Here is a 26144-nt window from a genome sequence, read left to right as displayed (position 1 = left end):
ATCTGAACTACATCCTGTCAAACTAAACTAATATCAAAGTAGGTGACCTCACGGCCTTCACAAAGAGAAAAATCCACAGTCCAGGGTGGGCTATAAAATGATTTCACATTCATAAAGTGAAATCTCAGACAATCCTTTAAGACTTAAAATCAGGGGAAGAAATTTACCCATTTTCTTCTGAAGTGGCTAAACTGGCTTCATTTCTCACCCCATTATTCAGCTGTATGAGTTACAAAAGTTTAGCATCATCATAACAAAAGAAAGAGAAAGAAAAACAAAAAAACCTTCCCATCTATAAATGATCTGGACCAAACCTAGAAAAAGCCAGAAAGCAATTTTACCAATAGATGGAAACAGGGCTATAAAATCTGAAGGTCCAACTGTGCTTTGAAGCTCATTGAGATTTCCCTGCCCACTCCAGGTCTGTGACACTTCCTTCTCCAGCCCTCCAGAGTCTGACTAAGATCATAGACATCAAAGCTGTGACTCCTAAGCATGGAGAGCCAGGCACAGGGTGGTACGTGACACCTTGGGAGGCGGAGGGATAGAACGGAGGCAGGTTAAACTTTCCATGGCTGGGACAGATGCTGCTGTGTGGAGAGTGGAGCGTGACAGTGACAGGGGAAGGAGGTTTCAGAGTGGTAGCTGTATGAGTCTGTATCCACAAAAAGAACGAGGAGGACTTGTGGCACCTTAGAGAGCAACACATTTATATGGGCATAAGCTTTCGTGGGCTATGACCCACTTCATCAGATGCATAGAGTGGAGCATACAGTAGGAAGATGTTCTCTGTATATATCTCAGGAGTCTGTCCTATCTGGGGGACTCTCCCCCCCCCCCCCCCCCGCCATGATACAGATCTGGAAGTCTACTTTCATCGTCTCCGACTCAAGGGATATTTTCAACACACCACTGATCAGAGTACTGGCCCACAGGAACCCTCCTACCAACACTACAAGGAAAAGAATGCCACGTGGGCTCCTCCTGAGGGTAGAAATGACAGACTGGACTTCTACACAGAGTGCTTCTGCAGACGTGCACAGGCTGAGATTGTGAACAAACAGCGTCACTGACCCCTGTTGTGGAAAAAACCACCACGCGTTGTTTTTTGAATCAGAACAGCCTGGGGCTCCTTTATTAGGATACAAGCATGCAGGGAGAGAAACAGCAGGCCACACGCAGGTGCCAAGCTGCTCTCTGGCTCTCCTCCAATAACACACAAACTTCGTAACTTCGTAACAGGTTCGTAATTGCTTTCAAGCAAATATAATTCCCCATCAATATTTTTCCAACACTCAAGCCTCATTAATAATGCCTTATAAGGAATATAGCAAAACAACTCCATATTAGTACAGCAAAAACTTGTTTATCAGCAGTAATAAAATCTGCGATTAATTGGTGCAATATTGCGGCTGGGGTTTTTTACAGAGCTGGCTGGTGCAATAACGTGCAGTTGGGGACTTTTTGGACGCTGCTTGGTCCCCCTCAGCCCCCCTTCCAGCCCCTAGTCACGTACCCACAGTGGCTTAACTGATTATCTGTGTCAACAGACACAGGCCTAGTGCACTTTATTATGCTGGCCTAAGTCACACAGGACACAGGACTGTATGTTTTTTGCATTACAGCATTTCCATATAATAAGCTTTCCTCTCTATAGATCAAGTTTAGGCCTGAGAAATTGCCCGCACACCCCATAACCTCAGCCACACAGAACACAACGCCATCCACGGCCTCAGAAACAACCCTGACATTCTAATCAAAGGGGCTGACAAAGAAGGTGCTGTAGTCATCATGAACAGTCGGATTATGAACAGGAGGCTGCCAGGAAACCTTCCAACACCACATTCTACAGGCCACTGTCCTCCGATCCCACTGAGGGGATCAACTGCTCAAAAAACTCCCTGCTATAGCATGGGAACAAATCTACACAGACACACCTCTAGAGCCCCGACCTGGGGTATTCGATCTGCTACCCAAGATCCATAAACCTGGAAATCCTGGACGCCCCATCGTCTCAGGCATCGGCACTCTTACAGCAGGATTATCTGGCGATGTGGACTCTCTCCTCAGACCCAACTCTACCAGCATTTTCGAGACACCACTGACTTCCTGAGGAAACTACAACGTATTGGTGATCTTCCTGAAAACACCATCCTGGCCACCACGGATGTAGAAGCTCTTTACACCAGTATTCCACACGAGGATGGGCTACAAGCTGTCAGGAACATTATCCCTGATGAGGCCATGGCACATCTGGTGGATGAGCTTTGTGACTTTGTCCTCACCCACAACCATTTCAGATTTGGGGACAATTTATACCTTCAAGTCAGTGAGACTGCTATGGGTACCCGCATGGCCCCACAGCATGCCAACATCTTTATGGCTGACTTAGAACAACGCTTCCTCAGCTCTTGTCCCCTAGCGCCCCCTCCTCTATTTGCGCTACATTGATGACATCTTCATCATACGGACCCATGGGAAGCAGGCCCTTGAAGAATTCTGCCAGGATTTCAAAGATTTCCACCCCAGCATCGACCTCAGCCTGGACCACACAAGAGATCCTGGACACTACAGTGCAAATAAGTGATGGTCACATAAATACCACCCTATACTGGAAACCTACTGACTTCTATACTTACCTACATGCCTCCAGCTTCCATCCGGGACACATCACATGATCCATTGTCTACAGCCATGCCCCAAGATACAACTGCATTTGCTCCAATCCCTCAGGCAGAGACAAACACCTACAAGATCTTTATCAAGCATTCTTAAAACTACAATACTCACCTGGGGAAGTGAGGAAACAGACTGACAAAGGAAGATGGATACCCAGAAGTCACCTACTACAGGACAGGCCCAACAAGGGAAATAACAGAACACCACTGGCCATCATGTACAGCCCCCAACTAAAACCTCTCCAGCACATCATCAACGATCTACAACCTATCCTGGAAAACGATTCCTCATTCTCACAGACCATGGGAGGCAGGCCAGTCCTCGCTTACAGACAGCTCCCAATCTGAAGCAAATACTCACCAGCACCACACCACAGAAACACTAACCCAGGAACCAATCCCTGCAACAAATCCCATTGCCAAATCTGTCCCCATATCTACTCTAGCAACACCATCATAGGACCTAACCATATCAGCCACGCCATCAGGGGCACATTCACGTGCACATCGATCAATGTGATCTATGCCATCATGTGCCAGCAATGCCCCTCTGCCACGTACATTGGCCAAACCGGACAGTCTCTATGTAAAAGAATAAATGGACACAAATATGACATCAGGAACGGTAACATACAAAAGCCAGTAGCAGAACATTTCACTCTCCCTGGACATTCAATAACAGATTTAAAAGTAGCCATCCTTCAACCAAAAAACTTCAAACACAGACTTCAGAGAGAAACTCCAGAGCGACAATTCATTTGCAAACTTAACACCATCAATTTGGGCCTGAATAGGGACTGGGAGTGGCTGGCTCACTACAAAAGCAATTTTCCCTCTCTTGGTATTGACCTCTCCTCATCAGTCATTGGGAGTGGTCCACATCCACCCTGATTGAATTGGCCTTGTTGGCATTGGTTCTCCACTCGTAAGGTAACTCCCTTCTCCTCATGGGCCAGTATATTTCTGCCTGTATCTGTAATTTTCACTCCATGCATCTGAAGTGGGTTTTTTTACCCACGAACGCTTATGCCCAAATAAATCTGTTAGTCTTTAAAATGCCACCAGACTCCTCCTTTTGTTATGAAGGGCTGATTTCCAATGGAAACCATTCCTGCAGTCCAGGCATTTATAGGGTCTCTCTTCTGTGTGCATTCTTCAATGATTATTAAGGTTTCTGCTGTTACTGAAGCTTTTCCCACATGCCAAGCATTTATAAAGTCTTTGTCCTGTGTGGCTTGCCTGATGTGTAACAAGGCCTGATCTGAGTCAATTACATGCAAGCTGCTTAACCCTTTCTTGTCATGTGTCACAGAAGTTTAGATCCTGTGTGGATTCTCCCATGTTGAATGAGGAATGATCTCCATGTGAAGCTTTTCCCACAGTCCAAGCACTTATAGAGTCACTCTCCTGTGTGGATTCTCTGATGTTTCACCAGGGTTGATCTCCGAGTGAAACTTTTCCCACAGTCCAAGCACCTGTGGGGTCTCTCTCCTGTGTGGATTGCCTGATGTTTAACAAGGTCTGACTTTCGTATGAAACTTTTCCCACAGTCCAAGCACTTGTGGGGTCTCTCTCTTGTGTGGATTACCTGATGTTGAACAAGCTGTGACCTCTTTATGAAACCTTTCCCACAGACCAAGCACTTGTTGGGTCCCTCTCCTGTGTGGATTGCCTGATGATAAACAAGCTCTGACCTTCGTATGAAACTTTTCCCACAGTCCAAGCACTTGTGGGGTCTCTCTCCTGTGTGGATTGCCTGATGTTGAACAAGGTGTGACCTTCTTAGGAAACTTTTCCCACAATCCAAGCACTTGTGGGGTCTCTCTCCTGTGTGGAATGCCTGATGACAAACGAGGTCTGGCCTTCGTATGAAGCTTTTCCCACAGTCCAAGCACTTGTGGGGTCTCTCTCCTCTGTGGAGCGCCTGATGTTCAACAAGGTTTGACCTTCTTATGAAACTTTTCCCACAGTCCAAGCACTTGTGGGGTCTCTCTCCTGTGTGGATTGCCTGATGTTTAACAAGATGTGACCTCTGCATGAAACTTTTCCCACAGTCCAAGCACTTGTGGGGTCTTTCTCCTGTGTGGCTTGCCTGATGATTAACAAGCGCCGACCTCCATGTGAAACTTTTCCCACATTGTAAGCACTTATGGGATCTCTCTTCTGTGTGGATTGCCTGATGTTGAACAAGGTCTGACCTTTGCATGAAACTTTTCCCACAGTCCAAGCACTTGTGGGGTTCCTCTCCTGTGTGGCTTTTCTTATGTGACTTTGGTGCCGACTTTGAACTGAAACGTTTCCCGCACTCAAGGAACTGAATAGGCTTCTCTCCAGTGTGGCTTCTCCCATGGTTATTAAGATCTGTGCGCTTATTGAAGCTTTTCCCACGGTCCAAGCATTGAAGGGGTTTCTCTCCAATATGGATTGTCTGATGTGTCACAAGCCGTGATCTCACAATGAATCCTTTCCCACACTGAAGGCAGTGCCAGGGTGTCTCTTCCTTGGGATTTGTCTGCTGCACTCTGGGATATTTGTTTTGTCCCCCACCGTTAATAGATTCATCCACTTTGTTTCTGGGGTGGTTTCCTGGAAGCCTCTCTGACCTGTGCCAATTTCCGCAGGATTCTCCCTCAGAGCACTGGGAAAAATTCCCTTCAGGTCCTCCCACAAAGGTCCCCTGTGGTTGCACTTTTCCAGGAACTTCCTGATGATGATTCCCCTCCTGGTTCTCACTCCCTCGCTCAGCGCCTGCTGGGAGAGAGACAATCCAGACAGGAGTCACTGTGCTGGGGAGAAAGAGGAATAGCACCGAGGGAAAACCCAAAAGAAAGACTGAGCAATTGGATTCTGCCTCCACATCCCACCCAAACACTGACAGGCAAGGAAAGCTGGGAAGCAAACTCCTGCAACTAAGAGGCTGGGTGGAATGCCGTGAGCGATAACTGCTGACTACAGCCCTGTCCTGGCTGAGATGAGGAACAACTGAGGGCATTACTCACACCTTATTTTGGGATTCTCAACTTTTCTCCTCATTCCCTTGATGGTTTCGGTGTCAGTCCTCACCTGTGCGGGTGCATCTACGAAGCCTTCCTTCCTCGCAGGCCTGGAGATCGGGCACCCACGGCTCTTCCCCTTGCTCCAGCCAGGCGATCAGCTCGGGTTTGGGAATGGGAAATCCTGTGCAGAGGGTGAAATCAGACCAGATCAGGGTGCATGGGGCATTGGTGGAGTATTTGTCACTAAGGACATTCCCTGTGCTCTGCTGGAGGAACGTGGAATCCAAGGGGATGGGGAAATTATCACTGAGCCCTGTTCCACAGAGGAAATTGTCTGTGGAGGTGAGTTGAATTATTACTACACCCTCACTAGGCGAACGCAGGATCTGTGCGCTCTGGGGGCCTTGCTGACTCACACACAGGTCTGCACTTAAGACCCTGCCTCTTTCTAAACCTGCAGAACCCAGAGCCCTCCCTATGCCTGGAGCTATTCCCAAGGAGGGAGGTGAACAGGGATTGTATGTGCAGCCAAGAAACACAGACAGGACAATGCTAGATTTATGCTCCTTTGAAAGCTGGAGGGGTGGGGATGGTTTAGCTTGTCCACTGGGTTTTGACACCCTTCTCCCACTGAAGAGGGCACGGAGATGCAAGTCTTTCTTACATGGCAGCTGTGCATTATGGAACGCATTTGCCTCTGATCTAACTGACCAGGGAAGAACCTGACCACATTCAGATATGCAGGTCCCACGGCTTCTAATAACCGAGTGGACGGGAATCCCTTACCCAGTGAGGTCACCATCTCGTAGTTCTCCTGCATGACGTCCCTGTAAAGGGCTCTCTGAGCGGGGTCCAGCAGAGCCCCCTGCCCCTTGGTGAAATAAATAGCTACATCCTCAAAGGTCACTGGCATCTGAAACAGCAAGAGTCCCTCACTCAGCATGGGCTGCCCCAGATACAATCCCACTAGTCATGGGAAAGGAAAAAAAACGTGAAGCTGTGGGAGGGCCAGAGTAGCAGAATCCCACCCCCACCCTGCTCAGAGCAGCCAGGAGGCTTCAGGGGGTGGGGAGAAGGTGAGAACTCCTTGTCCCCCCCAGCACACGGAGCAGGGCAGGGTTTTCTCATTTCCCACACACCTGCCAGCCAGAGGCTGATACGGGAAGCAGAGCTCTGAGCTGGGGACAGGGACAGGAATCCCGACAGCTTCCCTTCGTATTTCACAGCAGCCTCTGGCCAGTGGGTTCAGGCTCCAGCACTGGGAGTCTGGAAAATGTTCCCAGCCCCGCCGAGGGGGGTTATATCCTGTTTCAGAAATGGGGGAATGTCCCCTTTCCCCTCCCCTGACACCAGTGGGCCCACTCAGAAAATCAGCAGGTTTCTCACACCCTTTCTCCTACCTGCCTCTCCCTCCTCCAGCTCAGCAGCTCCCTGAAAATCCCCTACCTGAGTTGGCTCCATCACAGCCATTTCCCTTCCCTGTACCCTGGAAGATGGGACGATCTGGAGCGACACGTGGACGTGATTCCTCAGCCTGTCGGGTCGAGAGGGGTGGTTACAGAAGGGGCTTCTGTCCATGTTGCCCCCAGATTCCTGTGGAAGAAACAGACTCTTCACTCTTGTGTTTGTTAGCAGCAAGTCAGAGGCAGTGTATTTCAAGCAATTGCAGGGGGAGCCTAGGGACAGGGGGGTTCCCTTCCTTCGGCAGGTCTCCAAAGTACAACAGTGTAAGGCATGTATTTATAGGTTCCCGTCACCAGGGCCGGCTCTAGTCACCAGCCAAGGAAGCAGGTGCCTGGGGCGGCCAGTCTGAAGGGGTGGCTTTCCGGCCGTTCTGCGGGGGGGGCACTCGGGCCACTTTTTGTTCCTTCTTTTGGCGGCACGGCTGTGGCAGGTTTCTTTTTTTTTGCTTCGCCACTTGGGGTTGCAAAAAGCTCGAGCTGGCCCTGCCCATCACATATGTCAACAGATACAGCTGTTCCGTGTTTATACATTTTCCTTTCCATTATCTCAGTCAGCACTCCATTCTTATCTTAAAGCAAGCTTAGAAAACAGCTTCCCATGTGGTTTTCCCATCCTACTCGCACAATCCCCGTGTCTACAAATCTCGCAATGTTAGGATTAAGATTAGCCTGTCTTCTGCTCTGTCTCTTAATAACAGTAAGATGGCTGCTGCAAATCCCCTTTTCGCACTTCCACATTGCCCCCGTGATCTTCAGACCCTCCCAGTAACAGCAACTCTGAACCAAATGCTAGAAATAGAGAAGAACCAAAGGGGCCACTTTCGGGAATTGCCCCCCATTGCAGTGTAAACCCCTCTCCCTTAGCAATAGCCGGAGCCCTCTGGTGGCATCACCTGAAGAATGAGCTGCCCTGGACTCCCCCAGCAGCCCCCAGGGACAGGCAGGGAGAGGCTGATCCCATTGGCCCATCCGCACTTCCCCCATGCCAGAACCAGCAGTGACTCTGGTCCGACTCCGGTGTGGCTGAGATCTGAATCCTGCAGGGAAATCAGACCAGGGCCCCGGGCAGCCCCCAACACTCATGAGACACTGACCCCACCAGCGCGGGTGTGTCTGACAATAACAGACTGGGAGCCGGGGACGGGGGCTGGGTTGGGTTTTTGCCTTGTAGCCTCTGGGCCCTGAGAGGTTAGTCCCCTGATCACTCCCAAAGCTGGTTTGACCAGTTCCCAGCCTGCCCCCGGCATCCCCTGCACCCGCCTCCGGCCCCTCTTTATCCTCCTCCCCCTGCAGCCCAGATGTGACGGGGGGGGGCCCGCTGCAAGGGGGGGATGGGAGGGTCTCTCTTACCTTGCCCCCGAGCGGGGCCCCCCGGGGCAGGGGCCGGGCCGGGAAGGGGCCCTGGCCGGGCTGGGGGCTCTGCCCTGGGAGAGGCTCCCGGGGAGCAGCGGGCAGGGCCCGGCTGGAGGTTCCCCTCTCCCGGCTGCAGCCCGGGCTCCGGGCTCCCAGCACCAGCCGCCGGGGCTCGGGGATCTCGCCGGGAGCCAGAGTCAGTTCCTGGGCCGGGCCTGAGCCCCGCGATCCTCCCCCTAGAGCCGCCCCCCAGCCGCTCCTGGGTCCTAGCGATCAACCCACCGCCTCGCGCTTCGCCTCTCTGTGCTTGGCTGTTAACTCACAGACTTTAAGGTTAGAAGGGACCATCATGAGCATCGAGCCCAGGGGTTCTCACAACCAAATTTTTGGTGGCCTCAGAGTGTGGCCAGCAGCTCTGGCTGGTGCCCGCTCTCACACTTTCTCCTATAATCAGAACTAACTTTAGGAGAAACCAATCAATATGCACAGAGGTAAGAGGGGGGAACACTCCTCCTAGTGTGGGGAACTTTTCTGGCTTCTACGGAGCCCCAGTGGAATTGGCTAGCGAAAGGGTCTGAATCCTTTACCCAGAGGCCTGTATGACCTCAGGGACCCCTCCCCCCGGCCCGCTTCCACTCTGGACCAGTAACCCCAACGCTGGGCCCAGGGCTCCTGAGGCGCTCCACCCCCAATCTTGTGATCACTCAGGACAGCTGTCCCCATTGTGGGGTGTTCTCTCCACTCTGGAAGCTTCCTTCATCATTGCACAGAGTTAAGAACAAATACAATTTATTAAACAGCAAGTAATATAAAAATAAAGAGAAAAGTGGGAAAGATGAAAGGAAAACATGTCACCCCACTCTGTGGGAGGGAACCCCAGACAACCCTCTCTGGAATGCCAGGGCAGTTCACAGTCTGTCCCTCCCACATCCCAGGCCCTGGCTGTGCTGCAGGCATGCCCAGGGTTGGACACTAACTCTGGTGTTGGCCACACGCCCTCAGGCTCTAGGTGGTAGGATCCTTCTTCCTAGCGTCAGCCTCTTCCTGTCAGGGTTATGATCCCCCACCCAGTCTGGCCTGCAAGGCTTCTTGGCTGAGGGTCTCTCCTTTCCCTGAGCCCTTTGCCCAGGGTCCCCTTCGCTCACTGCTCCTGGCTGCTCCAGTTTCCCTCTGCCTCCAGCCCAGCCCAGCCCTCCTCTCTCCTTAGCCCCTCCTGCTCTGCTCTAGCCCAGCCAGCTCCAGCTGACACAAAGGAGAGGACCCAGCTGCTGACTCCCTCATTGTCCTGCCTGCCCTGTCAATCAGGCTGACCCACAGCATTGCCCCCCCACACCCCTTGTCAGTCTCAGGATCTTCATTTCTCATTGGTCCTTCCCCTCTCTTTTGATATTAGGAGACGGCCAACCGATGGCCAGCCCATTAAGTTTCAGTCAGGGGCCAACAATCCCCTTACACCTATAAACATGAAAACCAAAATTTATTTATTGCTAGCTAGTAAATCTGCTGCTGTGAAAAATGGTATTTCTATATTTGCTAAAATTTTTCCACAACCTCTCAGCTAGCGACTCGGGTTGCCAACTTGGTAATATTTAAAAAAATGGACACCCAAGCAGGAGTGCTGCAACCTCCCCTGCCCCGCCTCTTCCCTCCCCACCCGAGGTCCCATCCCCACCCCACCTCTTCCCACCAAGGGCCTGTTCCGACTCCACCTCTTCCTCCAAGGATCTACCCACCCCCCATTTCTCCCCCCCCCCCCCGCCCAGGTCAGGAGGAACTTGTCTGTGGAGCCAGGGCTGGGAGCTGCAGCTGCCCAGTGCAGGTAGGAGGCAGCCTCGGCTGAGTCGGCTCTGATGGGAGTGATGACCCAGTGCCTCCCCACCCGCAGTAACTCGACTTTGGGTGTCCGGTCAATAGATGTGATCGGAGACTGTCAGGTCCCCTTTTCAACTGGACTTCATGGTTGAAAACCGGGCACGTGGCCACCCTAACAGCACCCAATGTGCAAGAAGTGCTGGGAACGCGTCAGGGACAACTGTAACCAGGGGGCAGGTGGGTTAGACTCAGTTCTGACCAGCAGAGAAGAATTCATTGCTCTAGCTGAAATTACTGTAAAGTGGGCTTCAGAGTAGCAGCCGTGTAAGTCTGTATTTGCAAAAAAAAAATAAAAGAGGGTACTTGTGGCACCTTAGAGACTAACAAATTTGCCACAAGTACCCCCTTTTATTTTTTTTGAAAAGTGGGTGCACAACTAAAGACTGCACTCAGAGTAGTTATTTATGGTCTGGTGTCAAACTGGGAGGGGAATGGAGCAGAGGAGGGAGAAGCCCCAGGTGGCCTCCCTCACTCTTTATGGGGAAGAGGGCGCGGAGGGGGGCAGCCCAGCAGGGAACGGGGCCTAGATGGGGGGCAGTTCACATAGAGCTTGTAGGGCAGCCCCATTCCTGGGAGAGAGCTGCTGCTGGAGTTGAGAGCCTGGGCTCTTAGCTCCCCACGCTGCCCCCAGTGGAAGTGCTCCTGGTGAGGACACACCCCACCGACCCAAGGAGGGTAGTGTGGACACAGTCTACCGCAGTCATTACTGCAGTAGCTATAAGTGAACCTAATACAGGTCAACTTAGGTTTGGAGTGTAGATGTACCCTTACAAGCAAAAGGATTTCTCACCCCCAAAAGCTTTCAGCAGTCCATGCTCATTGGAAAGCCTTCCAGCTCGGACCACTCCCCCAGCTCAATGATGCTGTTATCTTTGAAGCAATTTTGCTGCTGTGAGTAGAGAGAGGGGAGGGGAGGTGGACAGAGCCCTTCCCCTTCTTATACTCAAAAAGAAAAAGGAGGACTTGTGGCACCTTAGAGCCTAACCAATTTATTTGAGCATAAGCTTTTGTGAGTTACAGCTCACTTCGGATGTATAAAAGTGGAAAATGCAGTGAGGATGTTTTTATATATACAGACCATGAAAAAATGGGTGTTTATCACTTCAAAAGGTTTCTCTCCCCACCCCACTCACCTGCTGGTAATAGCTTCTCTAAAGTGATCACTCTCCTTACAATGTATATGATAATCAAGGTGGGCCATTTCCAGCACAAATCCAGGGTTTAACAAGAATGTTGGGGGCAGGGGGGTAGGAGACAACAAGGCAAAATAACCATTCCCAGTCTCTACAAGCCTATGGCATATATCAGTAACAATCATGGTTACCCCACGTCTGGGTTTTCCCAGAGAGCGCCTCTTTTTTGAGTCTGCTGAGTACAGATTTCCACTAACAGCAAATGTCCCCATAATTTGGAGAGCAGACACTCTGCAGCTCAAAAAGAAGCCCTGATTGGTCCACTTCCCAACTGGTCCATTCCTCACATCCAGCCAATTGGTGCATTCCCCTGCACCTGATTGATTGCTGCCAGGTCCTGCCCACCCAGGCCTCAGCTCCCAGTCCTGGGGAGGGGGTCCCGCAGGTAGGTGTTGATTGACTGCTGTTGCTGCGTTCTGGGCTTGTGCCAGCCCCCTGCCACTGTGACAGGGACTGACACTGCCCTCATGTCACCGGGTGCAGACTCACCACTGCGGCGCCTCCTGCTGGTTGTCCAGGGAATTCTCAGTCCATCAGCAGGGCATTTTCCTCTGGTTGGGTCTCACGCTCTGTCACTGCTTCGCTGTCTCCATCTCTTCGGTATCTGGATCTGCATCGCTCCTGGACCACAGTGTCCTCTTCAGGGTATGGCCCTCCAGCTGTGCCCCAAACTCCGTTCTCCCCCTTCTGGGGTGTAAATGTTTGCTGTAGTGGGATACTACTGTGAGTATCCAATTCAGGATGAACTGTTGAGAGAAAGGGCAGGCACAGCCCAAGACTGGTAGTCATTCACTCACAAGGTACACGAAACCAGCCAAAAAAGAGAACTTCTGACTTCATTAGCCAGAATGATGACACAGGGAAGCAATTCCCTCAAAGTACTACAGTCCCATTGTATCACCACTAGAAGCATTGCTTATAGGGATGAGTGGTTATTAAAACCAATGTCCCCAGTTAAAGGTTCTCCTGATCCCAAAGGATCAGCTACACACCAAGGTCAATATAAAGATCAGATCTTACCCAGAAATCATGCTGTTGCCAATCCTTTAATACCAAAAATTTAAAAGTTTATTAATTAAAAGAAAGGTGAGAGTTCAAATTGGTCCAAGGAATCAAATACATACAATAATCACACAGTTCTTGATTGAGGCTTATAGCAGTGATGGAATAAACTGCTGGCTTAAGTCAAGTGTCTGATTCCTTCCAATGATTTGGAAGGACCTCCGTTCCCTGGGTAGAACGCTACCCTTGGGATAAGTGCATAGTCCAGAAGTTTGAGCAGCAGAGAAGCTGGAGCAGGAAAGAGGCAAGATGGAGATGTTTCCAGGGCCTTTTATATCTTTTGTCATGTGGAGGGAATCCCATTGTTCTTACTGTGGAAAAGAACAGTAAGAAGTGGTGGTTCATGTGACTGGACACCATCATGGGCAAATCACCTGTCCAGGCATGATTCAGTTCTTTACAGGTAGAAGCCATGGCCCACAGGCTAGTTTGAATGTTCCTAGGAAGCATCATCAGATGTGGATTGGCGTCTCCAAGGCCCATTGTCAGTCATGTACTTCTTGATGGGCCACTCAATTTGAATAGTTCCTTCACAATATGCTGGCCAACTGCTTCACTGGTGCTACTCAGAATCAAACTCATGGAAATACAAGTACGTAGCCAATACTCTTAATTTCAAATACAAAAACACATGCATACAAATAGCATAATCATAACCAGCTATTGATATCCTTTCTATAGGCACCTATCTTGACCACCTTTGCACAAGACTTGTTTCAAACACAGAACAGCAGTTGCAACAATGTTCATATTTTAATCAGATTACATCATACAAGGGAACCAGCAGCCCTTAGGCCTTGCTCCCATCCTCTTGCCGTGGTGACAAATTGCAGCCCCTAGTGTAGCCCTTCCCACAGGGGCAAACTGTGGTTCTTGGATAGACCACTCTCTTTGGACAGGGACAGGCCCACTTACTACTCTGGGCCCCACCGCCAGGACCCTCTAGCAGAAGCACTTACTGCCCCTCCTTCAAGTTCTGCTACTTCCCTCTTTATCCCTGGGCCACTTCCCCATGGCCCCAGCACTTTCCCTGCCCCCTATCAGGGCTTCAGTCTAGCAGCCAGTCAGGCTAGAGCACAGCTTGCTCACCTCACCTCACCCCACCCCACCCCACCCCACCCCACACTGCTCTTCCCCTGACACTTCCCTTTATAGACAGCTAGTCCTTTTCAGGCTCCAGAAAGACTACTCTCTGCTCTGCTGAACAGTCCTTTTTATATGGCCCTCACTAGCCCTTATTGGCTGCTCCATCAAGCCTTCTTTCCATTGGCACTTCTGCAAGCCCTCCTCTCATTGGCTGGGCTTTGCACAGCCTCTCCAAGGGCTGCTTTAACCCCTCTTCTCCCAGAGTGGGCAACTGCACCACTAAACCTCACCTTGTGAATGCCCCTACCGCATCCTCCCCAGCTCCAACCCTCCTCCGTGTCCCCTTTTTGGGCACCTGTGATATGGTCTCCCTAGCAACAAACAAAGTATAATCTCACCATTCTGCATACACTGCTGTTTCATGATCTACCATTGAAATGCGTGTTTTCCAATGATCCCTCACCAAACCTACATTGTATATGGTATATCAGAACCATACATGAGTGGTGAACATGGGGCCTGGGGAGAGGGGGGCAAAGAGAGTCTCTGCCATCCCAACACAGGACACTGAGGTAGATGGGGAGTGGATGACCAGGTGGGCTGTCAGGTTCCTCATCTCCCTCTGGTCTCAGTGATGGGGAGTCAGCCTGGCTTCAAGGCTGCCCTGGTCTGTTGACATCCCCGCGCCCTTCTTGCCTGAGCCCAAGTTTGGCATCTCAAGAATAGAGAGAAGCTGCTGCCTCCCCATCATTGTTTGGGGTGTCGTTCATAGTCCTTTAGAGTTCAGGGGCAGCTTCACACGACACTCACAGTCCAAGTCTACTCGTTGTCTGGCACCCGTGCAGCGAGTTCACAGTTCTCAGCCTCAGCTGTCGGGCTCTGAGGAGCAAACCTAGCAGTTTCCCAGCTCTGCTCCCCCAACTTCTCCCCCTCCCAACGGTAGCTCACATCTCTGCAGGGATCAGGCAGTAACTTCATTTCCGTTTCAGTCTCTGCCTCGCAATCTGAATCTAGCTCTCACCATCAGTGTTCCTGCTGAGAGATACTGATCACTGTCATTGTTCAAACCACACAAAAATCTCACAACAAAGGGTTAGATAAACATTAAAATAAAATCTAAAAAAGGACAATTCTGGCAAATGACCATTTATCTCTTGAAATCTGCAATAAATCTGAGCTACATCCTGTTGTGGAGGAAAAATTCAGTGGACCCAAGTAGGCATAAAACTTTGGTCAAGCTAACTGTGTATATAAAGTATAAGAAGGGAGTGTGGAAAATTCCATTAAGAGGTGATTGCAAACAACACAGCTTAAGAAATGTAACCATAACTGCTAGAAGTTTAAAAAAAAAAATGAAGCATTAACTGCAAAGAAAACACCTGTCAATAACAGGAAAAGCTTGATTTTGCTAAACTCCAAATAAGGGAAAGCTACTGTTGAAACTTGCACTATATGCCAAATAAGGAAAAGTGCTGTTAAAAAAAGTGGGTTTAAGAAATTGTGGTTTTCAGCAAGAGAAGCTCCTGTATTTTCTGTTTATGCCACAGCAGCTTTGGCTACCTCTCCCTGTATGCACATGCTTGAATAAAGGGACGTCAGGCTTTGTTCTGATCCAAACACAATGTGTGGTAAATTTTTCCACGATGCTATCAAACTAATATAAAAGTATGTGACCTCACAGCCTTCACAAAGAGAGAAAAATCCACAGTCCAGGGTGGGCTATAAAATGATTTCACATTCATAAAGTGAAATCTCAGAGAATCATTTCAGACTCAAAATCAGGAAAAGAAACATACTCATTTTCTTCTGAAGTGGCAAAACAGGCTTTACTTCTCGCCTCATTTTTCGGCTGTATGAGTTACAAAAGTTTTAGAATCATCATAATGAAAGAAAGAGAATGAAAGACAAAACAACCTTCCCATCTACAAATGATCTGGACCAAACCTAGAAAAAGCCAGGAAGCAATTTTACCAAAAGATAGAAACGGGGCTATAAGACGTGGAGCCAAAAGGTGAAGTGGCCCAGGGAACTAGGCACTGAGTTGTTTGCTCAGCCAGGCGTGGAGTGCTCTCAGCGCATCTTTCCAGGTGACCATGCCTCCACGCGCCAGGCAAGCCCCAATATGGAGCAATGGCAAGGTGCTGGACCTCATCAGTGTTTGTGGGGAGGAAGCTGTCCAGTCCCAGCTGTGCTCCAGCCGTAGGAATTATGATATCTATGGGCAGAGATCAAGGGCCATGATGGAAAGGGGCCATGACCGGGACACAGTGCAGTGCCGGGTTAAAGTAAAGGAGCTGCAGAATGCCTACCGCAAAGCCTGTGAGGCAAACGGCCGCTCTGGTGCTGTCCCCGTGACCTGCAGATTCTACAAAGAGCTGGATGCCATACTTGGGGGTGACACCACATCCACTCCGAGGACCACCATGGACACTTCACAGCCCAGTGCAACAAGGAGGGAGGAGGAAGAGGAGGAAAGCAGGAGCGAGGGTGCTGAGGTGGGAGGAGACACCCCAGAATCTCTGGAGGCACGCAGCCAGGAGCTCTTCTCGAGCCAGGAGGAAGGGAGCCAGTCGCAGCTGCCAATGCTTGGTGAAGGTCAAACACAAGAGCAGGTTCCCAGTAAGTGGCTTTTTTTTTTGGGAAGGAATTTTTTCGGTGCGGGCTCTTGGGGCAAGGAGGGTTTGGACTGCATGCATGCCTAGATGTGGAATAGGGCACAGTGTTTTTCCCAGCAATTGAAATTAGCGGGGGGTGCTGGAATATTCGAGAGGGGGTGAGGGCCGATGAGGGCTGAGACCGTGAGGCCAAAGGTGGGCTATATGGCACCATAGTAGAAACTGAAGAATGTTTCACGACCATTTTATTAGATTTAACTCATGTTTTAAAATCATCACAAAAATTAAAGTTGGCTACTCAAGCCTACGATGAAGCACTACATCTACACCTGTCTTGGTTTCTTGTTGTAATTAGGTACTCTTTGGTGTCTTCTTGTGTGTCCGTTACTTCCAGTCCTTCATGATATGCTCATGATCAGGCAGAAGGCGACTCCCTTCAGAACACAAAATTCTATTCAATGAGGAAAAAATATGCTCAACTGCAGCTATTGTGACTGGGAGTAGCAAGAGATGAATCCCTACTTTCATCCCAGGAAACACAGCACAAAGATTAGGTCCAACCACTAGTAATGATAAAGAAGTTGAAGTTAAATCTTCATTCGTTCGTCGTATGATATTCCACTCTGTGTTCAAAATTCTCTATTCTGTCCTGATCACATGGCAGCCACATTGCTGGGAGTGCCTCACTCCACTCAACTGCAGGTGTTTTATAAGACAGGCATCTGTAAAAGCTACGTGGAGGTTGAATAGAATCCAGAAATCTCTATTGTAGATTTGTAAGAATCAAGTCTGTGTACTTTTTCAGCTGGCTTAACAAACACTTCTTGTCCTTTTCACTTATGGAATCAATATAAGTACCTTCATTAGTCAATTTCTGGACTGAAGTCTTTGCTTCTTGGAGTACATTTTCAATGGATATCTCTGATTGATCCAAGGATCGCTTCTATTGCCGAACAAAGATCTACTACTGTTGTAGTAGATGCCTGGATGACATTGTTTAATGACTCAAGTGATTTCAACAGTAGACTTACAGGAGAGAGAATGGCGAGATCTTCTCTGAACTTAGTAACAAAAGTAGTCCACCAGCCTCATGACTTAGATCTGTCCTATCTTGGTGGATACTTTCCAAAGCCAGTAATAACGGTTGCAGTAATTGTAAGACAACTACCAAGAATCGCTCATGAGAAAGCCAGCAGGTTTTCCCAGGTTGGACTCATTTGAACTTCAGTCCCACTGTATCTTCTATTTGTTTCCAAAATGTTCTGTTCTTTTGGACTGTTGCTGAAAAAAGAGTATAAATAAGGCATTAAATTTGTGGCTTTTTAATGTCTTTTGAAGATTCTGCAGCTTGTACTAATGCTAGCTGGAGTAGATGGCCTCTACAGTGCGTATAGGAAAGATTAGGGTTACACTTTTCTCTGAGCAAAGCATGTACTCCACTATGTCTTCCAGAGAAGTTTGTAGCTCCATCAAGTGCACAAGCAGCCATCTGTTTGGGGTTCAATTTACAAGCATTTCTCTCTTCTAAGATGTCACAGATGCAGCTGATGTGTCTTCTATAATCTGAACATCTAGAATGCATCTACTGGCCTACCACAGACATCAAGATAACATACATAATGACTTAATACTTGATTCCTATTTGCATTGGTGCATTCGCCGGCCATGTATGGACATATTTTGAATATAGGAGAGAATTCTTCACTTTTTCCACTCCTGAGTCTTTCACTGTTGGATCACATGTTCCAAGAGAGTCAGCTGAGCTTTTTGCAGAAAGAGAGTGAGCATTTGCCAGTCTTGTTCGGAACCAGTGTCCAAATGCAGGATTAACAAGTGACAATGCACTTAGATAGGCCTCTAGTTTGTAGTGTGTGGTATCTCATGCTTAAATAGAAAGTATGATGCCACAGCCATGTTGGTTTACATAAACTGAGTTGTGTCTCCAGCATTCTTAACAGCCTCATTAAGTTCTTCTAAAATTGGCTTTGACAGTGACTGGCTTATGAGGCTTTCTGCATGTTGATGAAGTCCAGAGACATGGTGTTTTGCAGTCTTTTCATATAGATTGTCAGTATTGGCTTAGCTGATCAGTCTGGCAAACCAAGCTCCTCCACTTTTACTATATAAATCCATGACATGCCCACATCCTAAATACGGCGTGTAGTTCTGGTCACCCCATCTCAAAAAAGATATATTGGAACTGGAAAAGGTACAGAGAAGGGCAACAAAAATGATTATGGGTATGGAACCAGATTCCATATGAGGAGAGAAGACTAGGCCTTTTCAGCTTGGAAAAGAGACCACTAAGAGTGGATAAGATAGAGTCTTATAAAATCTTGATTGGTGTGGAGAAAAGAATAAAGAAATGTTATTTATCCCTTCACTTAACACAAGGACCAGGGGTCTCCCAATGAAATGAATAGTCAGTAAGTTTAAAAGAAACAAAAGGAAGTATTTCTTCACACAACGCACAGTCACCTGTGGAAATTTTTGCCAGGGATCTTGTGAAGGCCAAAATTATAACAGGGTTCAAAAAAGAACTAGATAAGTTCAGGGAGGATAGCTCCATCAGTGGATATTAGCCAGGATGGGCAGGGATGCAACATCGTGATCTGAATGTCCCTAGCCTCTGTTTGCCAGAAGCTGGGAGTGGATGACAGGGAATGGATCAATCGATGATTCTCTGTTCTGTTCATTCCCTCTGAAGCACCCGGAACAGTCACTGCTGGAAGACAGGATATCTAACCCAATATAGCCATTCTTACATAAATAATAATAATAATAACAATAATTAATAATAAAGTTTAGTACAGGAACTCCCCAAGATAATGACCTCTTGAGATAGCGATGATGTGAGATAATAACTTTGGCAAATAACGCATTTTAAAATTTTTGGCCTACTAGGAAACATATATTTATATAAGTTTCCCAGTCACAAATCTAGCTTCTGGAGAAAAGTCACTAAAACATAGTCCAATGCTCTGGCCGCTGTTTGTCATGCCAGCGTTCACTCTGTTGCTCTGCCCCAAAGGCCCTGTGCTGTCACCTTCCGCTGCCACCTGCCACTGTGACCTCTGAGAGTCGATCTCTCGCAGTTCCACCCGACTCTCAGTGATTTCAGCTCTCGGTGGGGGGAACCTGGGCCGTCTCTTCCACAGAAACACTGTCCCACAGCGGGTCTAAGCACTTATACCGGATTATCAGAGATTTCCGCTCTAGTGGTCCCTTAACAAACCAAAAGACTCTCTATGAAGCCTAATCAGCTCCATCTTTAAACAGGGGAGAGGGGCAGGTCAAATAGTACTGGTGACTCAGGTGGACCATCAAGCAAAACACCTGTCCCCACCCTCTCCCTTGATGCCCTCAATGAAAACAGGCTAAGGACAGTTCTACTGCTCTTTACTGAGACAATAAAAATAACAACATTTCATTACCCCCCACCCCCGCATTCAAGTGATTTGTAACCCAACCCCAGCTAAAAGCTATCACTTGGGCAACACAGCTCTGTTTGCTGGATACCGAGGTAGATTAGGTGTGAACGTAAAGACAATCTGGTCCTGAAGCCTTCCCCCCCAGTCCCCAGCTGGGACTGGCTGTCAGGGGGAGCTCATTTAGACTTTGCTTACAAATCATAATTTGAAATTACTAGGTTGGCCAACATCACCGAAATGAATGCACTGATGTCATAAAAAACAAAAGCTGTATAAGGAAGCTAGTCTGTGTTCATATTTTTCAAATCTATGATACTTTTTCACATACACGTATTTTATCATACACTTTATATGCTTTTAAAGTGTGTATTAATGTTTCAATTTCAATTCAAATTTCCAAACAATCACTAAATTGGTAACACTGCATGTAACTAACTAGTTCACAAAACGGGGGAGGGGGAGGGGGGGTTGTGAAAATTCAGGGCGGGTATACACCCTCCCTGGGGGGGGAATCCCTCAGCCTCTCCAGCTACTCCCACTGCCACAGCGACACTGGTATTTTTATCTCACAAACTCAGTCAAAGCTTACAGGGTACGTCCACCCCAGCTGGAAATTCCACCTTCAGCTGCAACGTAGACGTCCCCAAAGAGAGAGAGCTGGGGCTGTGTGTGTGGGATTCAGTGTGAGGGCAGAAGCAGAGCCGCTGAGCAAGGCAGTAGCAGGAGAGAGAGACAGCTGGTAGTGAAGGAAACTCACTTGGTCACCGGGCTTCCTCCGGAAAGCAGTGGGAAAGCTCCATGGCATGCGAGCAGGCAGGAGGAAGCAGATGCTAACTGTCAGCCAGGGCCTTAAGCAACAGTGGCATGATTCTCCCCTGCCCTGCCCCTCCTGCTGCCATTTACACCTGGGCAGGGTGGGGGGTAAACCCTGCCAGCCAGAGTTCTCCTCTCACTTACACCAACAGTGGCATTTAAACTAAATTGGCCCTCACTTTGCACAGGTGTGAACGCCGACGCAAGGGGACAGGCAGGGGAGAATCAGGCCTGATGTGCACTCGGACAATGCTTCTTGAGCTATCTGATGTGGGGGACCAGCAAATTTTTTTCCCAGTGTGCGCAGACCGGCAGCCGATGGCTCACGGGCCGGCACCGGTCCACGGACCACCACTTTGAGTAGCACTGCACTGGAGGGAACATGGCGGTGGCCAGGGGCACTAAAAGGGCCACCACCCCTTCCTCCTGCCCCAGCGTTCAACCACTGCCAGGGACTGCTGCCCTTAGCTCCACTTTGTTCTAGTCACTAACGTTTTGGCCACTTACTCACTTAATTTCTGTCTTTCCTCCTGGTTTCTGCTCTCCGCAGGACACCTTGTGGGCTGTTGTCATCAGTCTGGGATCACAGAATCATAGAAATACAGGTTGGAAGGGGCCACAAGACCTCATCAATCCAGAACCTGATCTGTGGCAGGACCAAGTAAACCGAGACCATCCCTGCCAGGTGTTTGTCCAACCTGTTCTTAAAACCCTCCGGTGATGGGGATTCCACAACCTCCCTTGGAAGCCTATTTACAGTCCTCTTTGGAGCAGCCCAGGCAGATTGGAAGGCTGTTCTCAGATCCCCTCTCAGCTTCCTTTTCTCAGGACTAAACATGCCTAGTTGTTTTTTAACCTTTCAGGTCAGGTTTTCTGAACCTTTGATCATTTTTTGTTGCTCACCTCTGGACTCGTCTTCCCTAAAGAGGGGCACCCAGGATTGCACTCACTACTCCAGCTGAGGCTTCAATGCGGGACAATTACATCCCATGTCTTACACAGAACACTCCTGTTAATACGTCCCACACTGATATTAGCCTTTTTCACAGTTCCGTTACATTGTTGACTCCTAGTACTATTTGTGATCTACTATGACCCCCAGATCCTTTGCAGCCATACTACCTCCTAGCCAGTTATTCCCCATTCTGTAGCTGTGCATTTGACTTGTCCTTCCTGAATGAAATACTTTGCACTTGAGTTAATTGAATTTCATTTTGTTGAATTCGGACCAATTCTCAGCCTTGGTGTCTTGTAAGCGGAAGCTGCAGAGGAAGCAAAGGCTGGCTGTAGTTCAGAGCGTGAGCCGCAGAGCTATAAATTCTCTTTTAGCCCTGTCACATCCTGTGCAAGGGCTTCGGAAACAAACGAAACAATTCTACAGTTAAAAACAGCCACCACCCAAAATCCCGCTGCAACTGTGCACTTATGGTGCAGAGTCACTTTAACTCGCTGAGAGTGACCTGAAAGAGCTGGAGATCAGTGACACAGTCACTGCAGCCAAGTGCAATGAGACCTTCAGCCTTGATACTCTCAGGGAGAACCCAGGCCTCCCTTAAGTCAGCGGCAGAATTCCCCTTTGCTCTCAGTACTTTGCTGTGATAGGCAGCTGGAGGAGAGATAATGGCTTATCCCAGTGGTGTCCCCAATGCATCTCTGAAAGGACCTAGCCACAAGCATCCCACTCTGTTTGTCCTGGTTTTGTACAGCACCTAGCACAATGGGGCCCTGGTCTATGAGTGGGGTCCCTAGGCACTACTGTAAAACTATTACTCCTCCTCTTCCCCTCCTCACAGTCTATGCACCTCAGCTTTACTCCACACCTCCCCTCCTCCCTTTTGCCTCTGCGCCTTATCTCTGGGCAATCTCATTAAAAGCCATGGCTTTCATTATCATCTTTATGCTGACAACTTCTAGATCAGCCTATCCACTCTGGGCCTGTTTCTGTCAGTCCAAATTAAAACCTCCAGTCTGTCTCCCTGTCTCTGTCCTCACTGGTATCCCACCATCAGTTTAAACTCAACACGGTTGAAACAAAGCTCCTAATGTCCCCACATCCACCCTCCCACTCACCCTCCTTTCTCAGTCACCATGGGCAGCCCCATAAGGGTGGTCACTCAGGCCATGAACTAGGCGTTGTCTTCAATTCAGCCCTCTCTGTAGCCCCACACTTCCCACTCATGTCTGAATCTTACCACTTCTTCCTTTACAAAATGTCTTCAAGATCTGGCCTTTCCAATCTGGTAATACAATTGACAGAGTTCAGCAGAAAAAGAGCAGTCTGAACTCGCCCCTTGCCTAACCATTGCCAGATAGTAATGGCTGGATGGCACCTTGGTGCAGGTAGATTATCTATGCAGGGGAGTGTCAGACTTTAGGGTTTCTGCAGCCAGACACCATGTCTGCTTTAGAAACACTACAGCAGCACAACAGGAAATCCACCTCCCGAGGTCGACAGAAGCAATCTACCATGGACCTAGCGCTGTCTTCGCCGGGGGCTAGGTTGGCTTAGCGCCATCTCTCAGGGGTGTGGATTTTTCACACCCCTGAGCAACGTAGCTGGATCGACCTAATTTTCAAGTGCAGACCTGGCCTGTGGCTGTGGGCCTGTTCGAACTCCCACCAACCTGGAAACTCCATGAGCAAACACTCATTTATAGAGTCCTCCCCCATAAACTTGCACAGGACATACAGATGGTCCATTGGGATGGGGGTGAGAGGTTGGTGGGGCTGGCACAGGACAGAACCTGGGTTGTTTGGTGACCTAACTGTGCATTGGCAGACTGTCCAATGTTGGGATTTGTTTAGAAAGTGTCGCCTTAACTTAGAATCTCCAGGCTTCTGAACCTTGGTGGGTTTTGAGAAAACTACAGAATTCCCTTAGTACGGGGAGTTTTCCCTTCCAGTGACACTTCTCTCCCCTGCAACCTTTAGCTCCAGTTTAACAAAAGCGCTCCCCTCCCCCCAGTCTAGAAGTTTCCTCAGGTCTTTGAGAATGGTGTGGCGGGGGAGGGCCTTTTCAAGGTTTGTTCTGGAGCAGGAATTTTTGCAGGGTTTTACTGTCCAGATCAGGCCCAGATGGGGCTGAAAATGTCTCCACTGGACTCTGCCCTTGACCCTTCCCTTCAGGTCCTGCTGAAAAAGCAGCTCAGCCTGGCCCAAGACTCTGGCCCTTTGTGCTCCAGAGTGGGCGGTGAGTGAGCTAGTATCTGCAGCAGCTGAACGGTTAAAGGAAACCATCTCTAGTGTGTGGGGAGCTGCAGCCCCGGCACTTCCGCAGGGAGGGTGTTTGTGAGAAGAGGGGAAGTGTCCCAGCAGCAGAAAACAGCACAGCAAGAGCTAGGACTGGCAGAGTCTCTTTCCCTATAGAATAAACGTATGGGCTCAAAGTTTCAGAACGGAGGATGGAGCTTCATGTGCTGAAAATGGGAGCTCAGCTCTGTACCTGCTTCTGCCCTGGAGACTGCAGAATGTGCCTCCGAAGGGCCTTGCTGCACTGGCTCATTGTGGGCATAGATCCCCCCTGGGCCCCATCCTGCAGCCCTGGGTCAGGAGAGAATGAGAGCTGCCCTGCCGGTGGAGAAGCACGTGGCGATTGCACTGTGGAAGCTGGCTACTCCAGACTGCTACCGATTGGTCATTAACCCGTTCGGAGCAGGAAAGTCAACTGTTGGACTCTGAAAGTCTGCGACTCTGGGCAACGTGGCGTGACGTTGTGGATGGCTTTGCACAAATGGGCTTCCCTAACTGCCACTTCGCTCTGCCTCTTCCTCCTCCTCCTCCTCAGACCACACACAACAGCACCCTCTGCCTCACCGCCGCAGCCCTAATCCCAGCCAAGTGCCGAGGGCAGGCCAGAGCTGGAGAGTGAGCCCAGCCCACACTCATCTGTAGTGGTGTGTCCTGTCCCGTGGGGCTGTGCCTGGCTCCCCATTGCAGGCTGAGTGAGGGGCAGGCTCACTCTACAGCCCCTCCCCTGTTTGCACCAGGCTGGGTTTAGGGTCACAGTGCAGAGGTGGAAGGTGTTGCTGCAAGTGGTCAGAGCCCCCAGGTCACAACACCCACAGCAGGGAGCCAGGCCCAGCCCTGTGGGTCAGAAGACACCACTGCAGGGTTTTGGGGGTGTCAGTGTGCCCATGAACCCCTGATAAAACCACCCTGCTGTGAACTTCTCCTCATATCTGTGCTCCTCCCATGTCTCATTCTTTATAACCCACTAGATGGGCTCTCTGGCCTGTCAGCCAGACATCAGCAACGGTTGCTGTTTGCAGTCGGGATGCTCTTAGCAGGTATCTGAAGAGACGAGCAGCTTTCTGAGTCAGGGCAGACACCGTAAATTCCTCCAACTGAGCCGAAGAGCTCTGGGATCTGTGTGCCCCCAAGGAGTGGGTCATGGGGCTCCCAGAGGGGAACGTGCCCTAGACGTTGCCCCCCCGGAGGCGTGCAGCTCCGAGCATGCTGAGATCCACGGCTACAGCTGCACAAACCAGAAGGGGCAGGGGTCAGAGATAAAACCTGACTCCACCTACAGCCTGACAATGTGTCCCCAGACTGTGCCATCAAAACAGAGACGCTCGGGCTGTACCTTCAAAATGAGATCAACTCCAGCTTGTCAGGGAAAGCTGAAAAGTCTGGACACTGATGGCTTCTGGGAAAACAATGCAGCAAAAACCAAGGTGCAGCACCTGGACCTTTCTAGCAGTTGGTCCCAAGCCCTTCAATTCTATTGCCTATATAGGGCTTGATCCTGCTTCTATTGAAGTAAATGTCAACACTCCCACGGAGCCCACAGAGCAATAAAAGCTACTGTTACTGAACTAAAAATCCTGCCTCTGATGCTCTAACCTGAACTGTCGCCTCTTGAAGCTGGTGATCTGGCTGTTCAGGCACCTTAATTCTGGCACTTCACAGTGTTTGCACCCTTGACTTCGCCACCGGAAGTTTTTTTTAATGTCGTTCTCTGCATGGAATTGAATATCAGCTGTGCCATCACGCAGTGCCAGTCTGTACTGTACGGCCTGCCTGCAGATTGCCCTCACTGCGGGCAAGGCAGAGTTCAGGGACGGTAGCTTAGTCTACACTTGCAATTGAACAACAAAACTTTTGTTTCAGAGTAACAGCCGTGTTAGTCTGTATTCGCAAAAAGAAAAGGAGGACTTGCGGCACCTTAGAGACTAACCAATTTATTTGATCATAAGCTTTCGTGAGCTACAGCTCGCTTCATCGGATGCATACTGTGGAAAATACAGAAGATGTTTTTATACACACAGACCATGAAAAAATGGGTGTTTATCACTACAAATTGTAATGGATTTTTTGTTGTTCACAGGTGCTCCCCTCCCCCAACACAAAAGTTTTGCCAAGGCAGATGGCTGCTTGTGCACTTGATGGAGCTACAAACTTCTCTGGAAGACATAGTGGAATACAAGCTTTGCTCAGGGAAAAGTGTAACCCTAACCTTTCCTATACACACTGTAGAGGCCATCTACTCCAGCTAGCACTAGTAAAAGCTGCAGAATCTTCAAAAGACATTAAAAAGCCACAAATTTAATGCCTTATTTATACTCTTTTTTCAGCAAGAGTCC

The 26144-nt window shown here is 49.2% G+C and overlaps 1 protein-coding gene and 1 pseudogene across 1 annotated transcript in view; both read right to left on the bottom strand.

The window, feature by feature from the left end:
• The window catches only part of LOC140898079 (uncharacterized), a 49047-nt pseudogene extending 40346 nt beyond the window's left edge, over positions 1-8701 (bottom strand).
• Positions 1-26144, bottom strand: part of LOC140898045 (uncharacterized) — a 129315-nt gene that overhangs the window by 70478 nt on the left and 32693 nt on the right. The gene's annotated exons all lie outside the window — the stretch shown is intronic.

This window comes from Lepidochelys kempii, chromosome 14 (assembly GCF_965140265.1).
Source record: "Lepidochelys kempii isolate rLepKem1 chromosome 14, rLepKem1.hap2, whole genome shotgun sequence".
Lineage (NCBI taxonomy): Eukaryota > Metazoa > Chordata > Testudines > Cheloniidae > Lepidochelys > Lepidochelys kempii.
The sequence above is the reverse complement of the archived record's forward strand: the minus strand, read 5'-3'. Positions and strand labels throughout refer to the sequence as shown.